Here is an 11,661-nt window from a genome sequence, read left to right as displayed (position 1 = left end):
CCAGACACCTCCTACTTCTCTGAGATGCACCCAGGGCCTATCAAAGGACTCTTTCACCAAAGGACTGTGTACCTTTCTTTCTGGTGATTTTCCATTGGTTTCTGGAATAGGTGAATCTCTGCATGGGCCATTTAAGAGCAGGGCTTTCTTTCTCTTATCTTCATTATCTTTTCTGGGGGTATCCTCCTTGTATTTAATAGCCAGTAAAGCCAGATATTGTGACCTTTGTCTCGGCTGTGCTGAATTCAAAGGCTGCTTATTGTGGCATAGCTCTCCCACTCAGATCCCCCAATCCTCCAGGAAAAGCTTCATACCTTAAGATGGCTCCTGACCGTGGAGTGCTGCAGCTAGAATGTGTTTTTTTCTTCATCAAAGGTGTATTTCTGCCTCTTCCACCTCAGTCAGTGTTGTCCCTTGATGTGAGGGTTCTCTTTATCCAGTTTCCAGTTCTCTCTCAGAGGTAATTTTCCCACAATTTTCTGTAGATTTGCTGTGTCCGTGGGAGGAGGTGAGTTCAGAGTCCTCCTACACTGCCAGCTTCCCAGCAACCTCTGCTATTTGTGGTTTTAATTGAACATTTTGTCTATTTCCATTTCTCTCCATTTCTTAGAATATCATTTATACTTCTTCTTTACTTTTTATAGTGGTTTCCCTGGAATTTGCAATCTACATTTATAGCTAATAGAAGTCCATGTTCTAATTGACTACCTTATAATAAAATAATTCTAATTGCTCCCTCTCATCTATTGCATCATTACTATCATTCCTTTCACTTATATATAAGCATATATAAGGTATATATACATAAGTATACATAATCAAATATATTGTTGCTATTATTTTGAACAAACTATTTTGCATCATATCAATTAAGAAAAATGAAAGTTTATATTTTATCTTCACTTATTCCTTCTCTGATGCTTTTCTCTTCTTTATATAGATCCAAGATTCTGACATACATTATTTCCCTTCTTTCTAAAGAATTTTTTAACATTTCTTTCAAGACAAGTCTATTGATAACAAATTATCCTAATTTTTATTCCAGTTTGTCTGAGAAAGTCTTTATTTCTCCTTCCCTTTTGAAAGATAATCTATAGGGTAGAGAATTCTGGGTTGGTGATTTCTTTTTCTTACATTTTAAGTATTTCACTCCTCTCTCTTCTTGCTTGCATGGTTTCCGAGGAGAAATTAGATGTAATTCTTAACTTTGCTCTTCTATAGGTACGATATATTTTTCCTGTGGCTTCTTTCATTATTTTTTTATCTTTGATTTTCTGCAGTTTGAATATGATATGTCTAGATGTGTGGAGTTTTTTTCTTTTTTGGAATTTATCCTGCTTGGTTCTCTCAGCTTCTTGGATATTTGGTTTGATGTCTGACATTAGCTTTGGGAAATTCTCAGTCATTATTGTTTCAAATATTTCTCCCATTTCTGTCTCTCTTTCACCTTCTTTTGGTAATGCCTTTACATGTATATTAGACCTTTTGTAGTTGTCCCACAATCCTGGGATATTCTGTTCTTTTTTACCTTGCCTTCCCCCCCCTTTTTTCCTTCTGTCTTCAGAGTTTTGGGAGTTTCTATTGATATATCATCAAGCTCAGAGATTTTGTCTATATCCTTGTCCAGTCTACTAATGAGCTCATGAAACACTTTCTTCATTTCTGCACAGTGTTTTTTATTTTTAGCTTTTCTTTTTGGTTCTTTCTTAGAATTTTCATCTCTCTGCTTACATCACCCATCTGTTCTTGCATGCTGTCTACTTCATCTACTAGAACACTTAGTATATTAATCATCATTTTTAAAAAAATTTCTTGTCTGATAATTCCAACATCCTTACCATATCTAAGTCTGATTCTGATGCTTGCTTTGTCTTTTCAAACTATGATTTTTGCCTTTGAATATACCTTCTACTTTTTTTCCTGATAGCTGGATATGATGTAATGGGTAAAAGGAACTGCTGTAAATATACCTTTAGCAGTGTGCTGGAGAGGTGTGAGAGGGAGGGAGACATTCTATGGTCCTCAGATTAGGTCTCAGTCCTTCAGTGAGTCTGTGCCTCTCAACCATGAACTCCTCAAGTGTGTCTCAGTTCTTCCTCTCCCCCATGGGTGGGGCAGGAAGGCCAGAATGGGCTGGAGTTGGGTATTTCCATTTCCCTAGGTTAGCTAGGTCTTCATAAAATCTTAACAGTATAGGCTCTGGTAAAATTGCTTCTCTTGAGGGTAGTTCTTATTTAGAAAAAGAGAATGGAATATTTCAAAATGGCTCCTTTTTCCCTCCATCTGCCAGAATCGTGAACGGATTTTTCTCTGACAACTAGGAGAATCTGGCTGAGATCCTGGAGGTAAAACTCACAAAAGTGTCTGGGTCCCCTGAAGTTTTTCTCTATCAGACTTTTCTACACTTAGCCTCCAAGAATTCATCAATTACAGTTCAGGTTTCCCTGGCCCTGGTTCCTGGAAGAGCTTCTGCCTGGGGTTTTCTGCTCCGGTAAGTTGTGTTTCTTTGCATTTGCTTATCAGTTTTTCCAATCTTGGGTGCAGGAATCTGCCCTGTGACATCACGTCTCTGAGGGATCCAAGAAGAATTATTTATTTTTCAATATGTTCAGCTTTTCACTTGTTATTAAGATAGAGTGATGACTTCCAAGCTTCTCAGATGCTGGGTCAAAAACCAGAAGCCTGAAGCTCTCCCCATGGAGTGAATTTTACAGTATTCATGTATTTTCATGTATTTTTTTATTTCTAGAATTTCTATTTGGTCCTTTTCCAAGTTTTTGTGTTCAATGAATATTATATTTTTTATTGCTTTTGTCATTTTGTTAGACATTATGAGCATATTTATTTTTTCTATATTTAATCATTCTGAAAATCTGAAATGTTTTTGTATCTAATTCTATTTATTTATTCTCCTTATCCTTGCTCATGTATTCTTGTCATCATGTGGCTTTTTAAAAAAATTCTCATTGCAAGCCTATGTTTGTGGAAACTTTGTGAGGAGCTGTGAGGCTGGGGTTGAGGGTCTATTCCAGCAGAGATGATTTGCTCTCATTTCTGTCAGCCACATGGAATCTCTTCTATAATTGGGCCACCTCAATTTCTTTTCTTGCATCATGCAGTTACTATAATTTCAGACCTGCAATTGCTACATAATGACTGACTTCTACCGAGAAATTTTCAGGAACTATTTCAATCATTCCAACCTCCTCTCCCCACCTCACATACCCAGAGGCAAGATTACTCTGGACAAGTTTCCTTGCTGAACTCTCTTGTGAAGCAGTTTATTTCTAGTTTGTCATTTCATGGAGGATGTAGCACATTCAGGCTCTTAGGTTTTTGGGTGTGTCTCCAGTACAACAATTATCCAAATGCCCTGTCTTTATGTCCCATGTGGTTTTTGAAATTACAACTCCACATCGCTGAAGATTTGTAGACGCCCCATGGGAGCTGCCAGCTGTAGGGTCTCTTTGAGCTCCTCTCTAGATTCATAGGGCTGCTTCATTTTTGGCCTTTGAGAAGGAATTTTCATCATTTTCTTTCAGACATATAGTTCAGATATGGACTAAAAATATTTTGTGCACCAATTTTAGATATATGATAATGAGCTGTTTTTCAGATACATAGCTACATATTTAACTTGAAAGCTCATTGACAATTTAATTTTAATATTGTGTATTTCTTTCTTTTTTTCACATTAAAAAATGAATCATTCTGTAAAAGAGGTATTTAAACTAAGTCAGTCCCTTCGTACCAATAGTTTTGGGGTAATTTTTCACTAGGTTTTCATTAACTCCCCATGTATTTAAGTGATTGCTTCTTTCCTGCAAGACACACACACGCCTGTTTATTTGGTTTCCTCTTTGAGTTAAGGTACTGCTACTATTGGAACTGCCTAGAGTCTGCTTTTGACCTGCATCTATATTGCAGTGGTGCAGCTCTCATCCCCTGTGACCTCTGCTCCCAAATTAGGTACTTACTGAAAAACACTGTGTACTAAGTACTCACTAAAACATGTTGAACTGAAAATATTTAGTGCATTGAACACAGTAAAAACAATGGATTTGGAGTACTTCTATGCCTCCAACAATTTAAGTACATTAAGTAGATAGCTTAAAATAGAGGTATGTAGTATTTTGTCTATTTGTTTTGGTCTTTATTAGTTTGGTGTTCATAGAATTTGAGGTGTGAGGGACGAGCTCTGTGGATACTTGGCACAGAAGCAGCAACACAAGATAGCAGCATTTAAGAGAGAGAAGGATGAGTCGACCCTGATTAATGTAGAAGCAACCAGTACAATTTTCATGGAAATATCATTGTGAACCAGCAGAAACTCTCTCCTCCTTAAAATTCATTAAAAGTTCCTTAACATATATGATCAACAATTATCAAGGAAATTTTTTAAAGAAACTCTTTTCAGTGAAGGTAAGTTTAGTGACATCCCATTTTAAAAATCCACATTTTGCACAATTCTTTAGAATTCCATTAGATTGACTCCTCAGTGTTTGATGGTGTGGTAGGCATTCACCAATGCTGATTTCTCTTCTATTTCCTGGCTATCACTTCCTTACTCTCTTAAATTTTCACAAGGCAGAATGACTTGCTGTGGCCAGTGAAATGTGAGCTGGAGTGATGTGTGTCACTTCCAGGCAGAAGCACTTCATGGCCAGTGTCCAGGTCTCTGAGCCTCTCCATTGATTAATTCACCCATGTAATTTACCAATATGGGCACTCATTTTTGCCAAAGATTTTTATAATAAATTCACTTTGAAATAAGTTTCCAGACTTTCATGTTGTGATTATGAAGCTCTTAAGGCTCACAAATAAGAGGCTCATGTTATAAACAGACTCAGTCAGTCTCAGTTTCCCTGGAATAAGGTTCTGCTACTTTGGATATTATTTTTTATCTTCCTACTTTTTCCCACTGTTTTCTAGGTTTCTTTTACATGGCTTTCAAGGCCAAATATTCAAAGACAAAGTCTATACTTCTGGACCGCTTTCAACCTTATATGTCTTTGAACCTGATCCTGATTGGCACATACATCTGACAGTGAAAGGCGTGTGCTCTCTGAGAAAGGACACCTCATTTTAATCAGTGTCTCTTTTCATTTAATAGCAAGTGGAAAAGAAGTTAGGAGTCAGAAGATGTTTGTTTTAGCCCTCTCTGAAATTCATTTTCTTTCTTCTTATATGTAGAACTCACACAATTATTTTAAGCAAAATAATGTCAGAACTTTATAACTTAGAAATTACTACATAAATGTTAGTTTTGATTGTTGTGAAAATGAGAATTACCCTTTGTTACTAGGATAGAATAAAAATCGAAAAAGATCTAATTAGTCTTTTGTTTGATTATTATGCTGTTCTAACCAGAATTGAAAAAGTAAGCCCAGTGAGCAATTTATTACCCATTTTGTATTTTCTCTATTTCCCATTTTTATTTGGTTTTAACAGAACTTGAATAGTGTACTTATTAGAGGACAAATTCAAGCTCAGGTGCTCCGTAGGACTGATAAATTCTCTGACCGGCCCTTTCCATCTCTGTCTCTCTTTTGCTTGTTCCCCACTAGAATACTCAGATTTTTAGCTTGTCCCCCTGGAATCCCAGGCTTTTTAGTGTACTTTGGAGCCTTAGGGTTTTTCCCTCTGGCACTTTTATTTTTGAGGAAGATTAGCCCTGAGCTAACTACTGCCAATCCTCCTCTTATTGCTGAGGAAGATGGGCCCTGAGCTAACATCCGTGCCCATCTTCCTTTACTTTATATGTGGGACGCCTACCACAGCATGGCTTGCCAGGCGGTGCCATGTCCGCACCTGGCCTCAGAACAGGTGAACGCCAGGTGGCTGAGAAGTGGAACGTGCAAACTTAACCGCTGCGCCACTGGGCTGGCCTCTCACTCTGGCACTTTAACTGAAACATCTTTTCTTTCCTCCTTAGGCCAACCAAGATTAACCTTGCTATTTGGGAATTGAGAACTGGTCCAGTCCACTAGTCTGTTGAATGTCAAGGTGTTAAGACAGTCTCAGGCTAGGGAAACAGGAGGAACAGCACTAGGTACAGAAAGTTAAGTCTTTTAGGAGGGCAGATGTGGCTAGTATTGGTAAAAATGATTAAGGTTCATGGGGAATGTATGGGGACGTAGCATTTCTAAAGGTAGGATTATACTTGAAGATAATTTAACATTCTTAACATTTACCGTTAAACTTCCTAGTTGTGAAGGTGTAGAGGAAAGATGTTTACTCAGTAGGAAGTATGAGAGAGTTCTGCTGAGATCACAACATTGTTGAGAAGATGCGTCGCCAAGTCCACCTCAGGGTAGAAGCTGAACCTGCAGGGCTTTCATATGGACTGAACTCTTTTGCTTGACCCGGAGGAATGACTTAGTTGATACAGCGGAAGAAAGAAAAGCAACGTTGAAAAAAGTGGGAAGGGAGCTAGTGAGATTGTACATCCCTACATAATGTCCTTGATCCTTCCCTCACATTATTGAATCCAGATACTAAATTCACAAAATATTTGAGGTGATGTTTTTGGGGGGCGGTGAGGAAGATTGGCCCTGCGCTAACACTTGTTGCCAATCTTCCACATTTTGCTTGAGGACGAGCGGCCCTGAGCTAGCATCTGTGCCCATCTTCCTTTAATTTTTGTGTGTGGAACACCTGCCACAGCATGGTTTGATGAGCGGTATATGTCCACGCCTGGGGTCTGAACCTGCGAATCCTGGGCCACTGAAATGGAACACACTGAACCCAATCACTACACCACCAGGCCAGCCCCTTGAGGTGATTTTTTGAGAGTAATATTAGATATAGAGCCTGGGCTTCACTTAGTCTAACATGGCTGATCCGAGGCATCATGTCCCAAGAAAAACTGTGAGTCAGAGAGAACTATGCAGAAGTAAGTGGCTGAGAATTCACAGAACTCAGAGGCCAAGCTCTGGACTTTCCCAAGGATGGAAGATCAACCAATTAGAGCCCATACTATGTTTTACCAGGCCCCAGGGAGCCAGGGGACCCCAAGAAAGCATCTAAGCTATAATAGTAGAAATCTTTTCTGCTTATAGGTTGCCAAGTCTTATCTCTTCTCTTTAAAGATAAGAAAATGGAGACCTAAGTATCTAAGGGACATGCTTAAAATCACAAGGCTGTACCTCTGTTCTGGTAATACAGGGAAGAAACCAGAATCCATTCATGGACTATTTTCAATAAGTGAGGGGAGTCTTGGAGATGAAGTGAGCTGATCCTTTGCTAACCAACTCACCGGTTCTGGGACTCTCAGAAGCACAGTTGACTCAGAGTGGTCCTCAACTCTCATTCCAACTTGGAAATAATGTTTTTGATAACTGTGACCTCAAACCACTGTATCTCACATCTGTCTTCCTCGAGACATCTGTATTGGTCTGTAACTTCCTCTCTTTCAGTCCCTTTGTGTTCTGCAGTTTCTTCTTCCTAGTTTAACCCCAGCCTCCTTCCCTCTCTTCTCTAGCCTCTCCACTACCCCTTCCTGAGTCCCCCTTTCCTTTTAAACCAATGTTTAGGAGTTCCTACATTCTAAAGCTCTTCACTGAATATTTCTTCCGTCTCCTGCTTCAACTGACTGCTAGCTTCCCTTATGCTTCTCAATCCACTGCAACTTGGCTTCTACCCCTAATCATTCTACTGGGACCATTCTTACAGGAATGGAAGCATTTACAAGATAAACTCACAACAGTTCTCTGACTTAGGTGTCATCATCATCCTCATCTGTATCATGGGGATAAGAATAGAACTGTCTTCATAGGTTTAGTGTGAGCTTCAAATATCATGCAGTTAGTTTTCAACTGACACTTGCTATTGTTACTACTATGTTGTTGTTGTTGACTTTTCTCTTTTTCTGGAAATGCTCTTATTCTTAGTTTCTGGAATAAACTTCTCTCGGAATTTTCATTTTTCTTTCCTGGATACTTTCTGTGTCTCCCTTGCAGCATCTCTTCCTTTACCAATCCTTGAAAAAATTAGTGTTCTTTGGGGCTCTTCCTGAGTGATAGACCATAAGCAATATCTTCTCCTCCCACCATTTCAACTATATCTACTTGTTGGTTCTTCTCAAATCTTTGTCTCCAGGCTATAACTCTATTGAGCTCCAGAACCGTGTGTGTAATCACTGCTTCTTCTATTTTCCCCATCTTAGTAAATGCCAAAACCTGCCATGTGCCCAAGCCAAAAACTGGGTATCCACGATGCCTTTTCTATGTAGTCAATCAATAATTGGACTGGTCAATTCTATCTTATAAATATTTCTGGAATCTCTCTACTTTACTTCAACCTCTTTGTCACCAACATTCCAGGATTGCAATAGTCTCCTAACTGGTCTTCTTCTCTCCAGTAAAGAGCCTTTTGATCCATTCTGTATGTCACAGTGAGCTTATCACAATTTGACCCCAGATTATTCAGCTCCCACCACTTTCTGCTTGAACACTGCAGTCCAACCTCAATAAATTTCATTAAGCTCCCTCAAGAAGCCCCATTCTTAGTTTAGCTTGGGGCTTTGCACATTCTCTCCCTTCTGCCTGGGAAGCTGATTCCTTTCCTGTACCCTTCATTTGGTTGATTCCTTCTCATCTTTCAGGTTTTAGCTCAGATGTTGCTTCCCCTGGAAAGCCTGCCCTGCTTCACTCATACTCTGAATGAGATATTCCTGCCATCTGCATCGAGAGTGGCTGCTGCTGCTCTCACCACACTGCCTTGTGATTGCCGAGATACTCATGTGTCCTCCCACCAGCCTGTAAGCATGCTGTAGTACAGAGATTGCATTTCGTTTATTATTACGTGTCTGAAAACCACTGCAGCATCCAGCATATGGTAAGTATTTAAGAAATATTTGTCAAAAGGAAAAAACAGACAGCAAAAACTCACTTGAAATTTAAATGCATTTTCTAATAAAGGGAGCACATTCTAATTAAAGTTATATATTGCGGCAAGTCACTCTGTTTGTCAATTGACTGATCTATAAAATAAGGAGGCTGGCTGAAAAAAAAATCATACCCTTAAGTCGTTTTCAGCTCTAACACTATTATTTTCTGGAGATTCTCTAATGAGAAACTCTAAATACTACCATCAAATAAATCCATTAAACAAGAATCCAGAAGGATGGTTGCCTCTTGGCTGAGCCAATAAATGCTATCTTCCTAGATCCTGAATGTAGGACAACTGTCTAATTCCAGATATTCTAGAGCACTTGTGAGTTAAAGATCAATTCTAGACAGGAGTCTAGACCCTTCTAGAATAACCAGGACAACGTGGTCTTTTAGCATGGTCAGATTAGCACGGCGCTAACATCTGCTGCCAATCCTCTTTTTTGCTGAGGAAGACTGGTCCTGAGCTAACATCCATGCCCGTCTTCCTCTACTTTATATGTGGGACGCCTGCCACAGCATGACTTGACAAGTGGTGCATAGGTCCACACCCAGGATCCAAACCGGCAAACCCTGGGTGGCCGAAGCAGAACATGCGAACTTAACCACTGCGTCACTGGGCCGGCTCTGACAATGCGGTCTTTTCAATCCTGGTTCTACACTATCAGTAGTTTAATGCTGAGCCAATATTAAAAGGTTTGTGTCTTCACTTGAAAGTTACAGCAAATGTAGACTAGAGCAGTGACTCGGGAGTAGACCGCTGGACAGAAATCACTGCTCCTCCAGTTATTCGCTGGGACTTTGAGCAAATCTCAATTTTCTCATCTGCGAATTGGAATAACTATAGTAATTAACATAGCATTTTGTGAAGATTAAAGCATTAACACACGCAAAGTCATTAAAACAGTGCCTGGCATAGAGTGTGAAGTCAATAAATATCTATTATTGCATTATTACCTTATCATTATTTTAATTACTGTCTTGTTTATTTAAGTTTCAGCTAAGGGTATTTTCAAGATGAGAGAGGCTTCTGCTAGCTGTGATCTGTTTCCATCCACCTTCATAGAACAAGCCCTTCACTGGACCACCAGATGTCACTGTTTCTGACAGTTTCCAACTTCTTGACCATCTAAAGATGTTGTGCTGTTTCAAAGGAAAGATATGTGTGAAATTTTTGTGAGAGACAATACATTAATACTAGGGAACTTTCAATAAATTTCCTTAAAGCTATATATAGTCATGTACAAAGTATATTTTTCATATCGTACTCACGGAGCTCGTCTCACACATGCCAGCTCCGCAATGATGCTGACGATAATGAGGACCTGAGACTGACTTCTGAATGGATCATTCTGCGTTTATTCATTAATTAAACACTCAACAAAAGTGTTTTCATCACTGGCTATGTTTAAGATACTTTATAGGAAGCTAAATTAAATCAGATATAGATATTACCACTAAAAAGGGGCTAATCACAGAGGTAAAGAGTTACGAACAGCTTAAACCAGGTTAAGAGTGATGTGTTATTTAAAGAAGAAGAAATACTATGCTATGAAAAGACATCAAACGAAAAGATGTTTCTTGATAGGGGATTAGGAACAAAAATATGGAGGAGAAGTTTTGAGTGAGATCTTAAAGAACAATTAGAATTTGACATAGGGAATTGAGTTGGGGATGATTAGTATGTGCAAAGATGTAAATATCAGAAAGTATGGAACGTATACGTAGAACAGTATGAGATTCATTTCATCTTACATGTAGGGTGTATAATACAGAATGATAAGAAAAAAAGAGTAATAATATACATTGGAATTAGATTGAAAAGCCCTGAATACCAGAGAAGAAGCTTTAGAAGTGTAGCAAAATAAAATAGAGCACTGGAGATATGCATGGGTCAGTCTGAATCCTGGTTTAAGCTCTTACTACTTAAGCTTAGACCAAACAAACCGCCCCCGCCCCCACCCCATCCCTACTGGAAGAGAGAGAAAGAAAGAAAGAGAGAGAGACAGGACCTGAGCTGCAGTCAGTTTCCTGGTTGGTGAAGCTGGGCAGACAGCATTGGTGAGAAGATTGACGATAATGCGCTGTAGGCACTCAAAACATGCAAGTTATCACTGTAATTTAATCTGCAGGTGATGGTTCCTCTGTTATCAGAAATTACATTTCTGTATTTAGTGGAAAATGAGGGATGCTTGAACTAGGTACAAAAGAACAGATTTGCCCCCTCCCCTGAGAGCACGGAGAGGCCTGCCTCGGGCCCCCAAGGTTGTCTACTGTTGACCAGGCGTTAGTGTAAGTGGAGACCCTCTCAATGGAGCAAGTGGCCCTGTGACTCTTGACAGATTTTCCGAGGTGCTTAAGGATTTGTTGAAATACTTAGCCTGCAGTTGTCAGCCTTCCGCCACGGGGGCCGCAGCCATGTTTGTAAACGCGAGGCTAGAGCCCAGTGAGGCTCCAACAGGGAGCACTCCTATGCCACTAATCAGGCTCTTCACCTCTTTCAGAAGCTCAAAATGTATGCCTTGTTTTGAGAATTTTCAGAAGCCTACTCACATTGTTTTTAAGAATGAAAACCAGCTTATTATTATTGCTTTCTCTTTAGAGAGAACCTATGGATTAGGTTACAGTAACACTTTTCTGCCTTTTCTACAAGAAAATAATTATTACAGAACATGTGAGCCAAATAGTCCTAACAGTTAGAGGCTAGAAGAGAGTAAATCTTCATACTCCTTTTGGGATAGCATGGCTTGCTCTAACATTGCCTTTAACG

At 39.3% G+C, this 11,661-nt stretch overlaps 1 long non-coding RNA gene across 1 annotated transcript; it reads left to right on the top strand.

The window, feature by feature from the left end:
* Positions 1–2,169: 2,169 nt before the first annotated feature.
* Positions 2,170–10,120, top strand: LOC123283866 (uncharacterized). Its single transcript, XR_006524636.2, has 3 exons — positions 2,170–2,491; positions 8,606–8,838; positions 9,886–10,120. It is a non-coding gene; the product is annotated as an uncharacterized lncRNA (long non-coding RNA).
* The last annotated feature ends 1,541 nt before the right edge of the window (positions 10,121–11,661 follow it).

The sequence above is a fragment of the Equus asinus genome, chromosome 3, assembly GCF_041296235.1.
Source record: "Equus asinus isolate D_3611 breed Donkey chromosome 3, EquAss-T2T_v2, whole genome shotgun sequence".
Lineage (NCBI taxonomy): Eukaryota > Metazoa > Chordata > Mammalia > Perissodactyla > Equidae > Equus > Equus asinus.
Note: the sequence above shows the minus strand (reverse complement) of the source record. Positions and strands in the feature narration are given on the sequence as shown.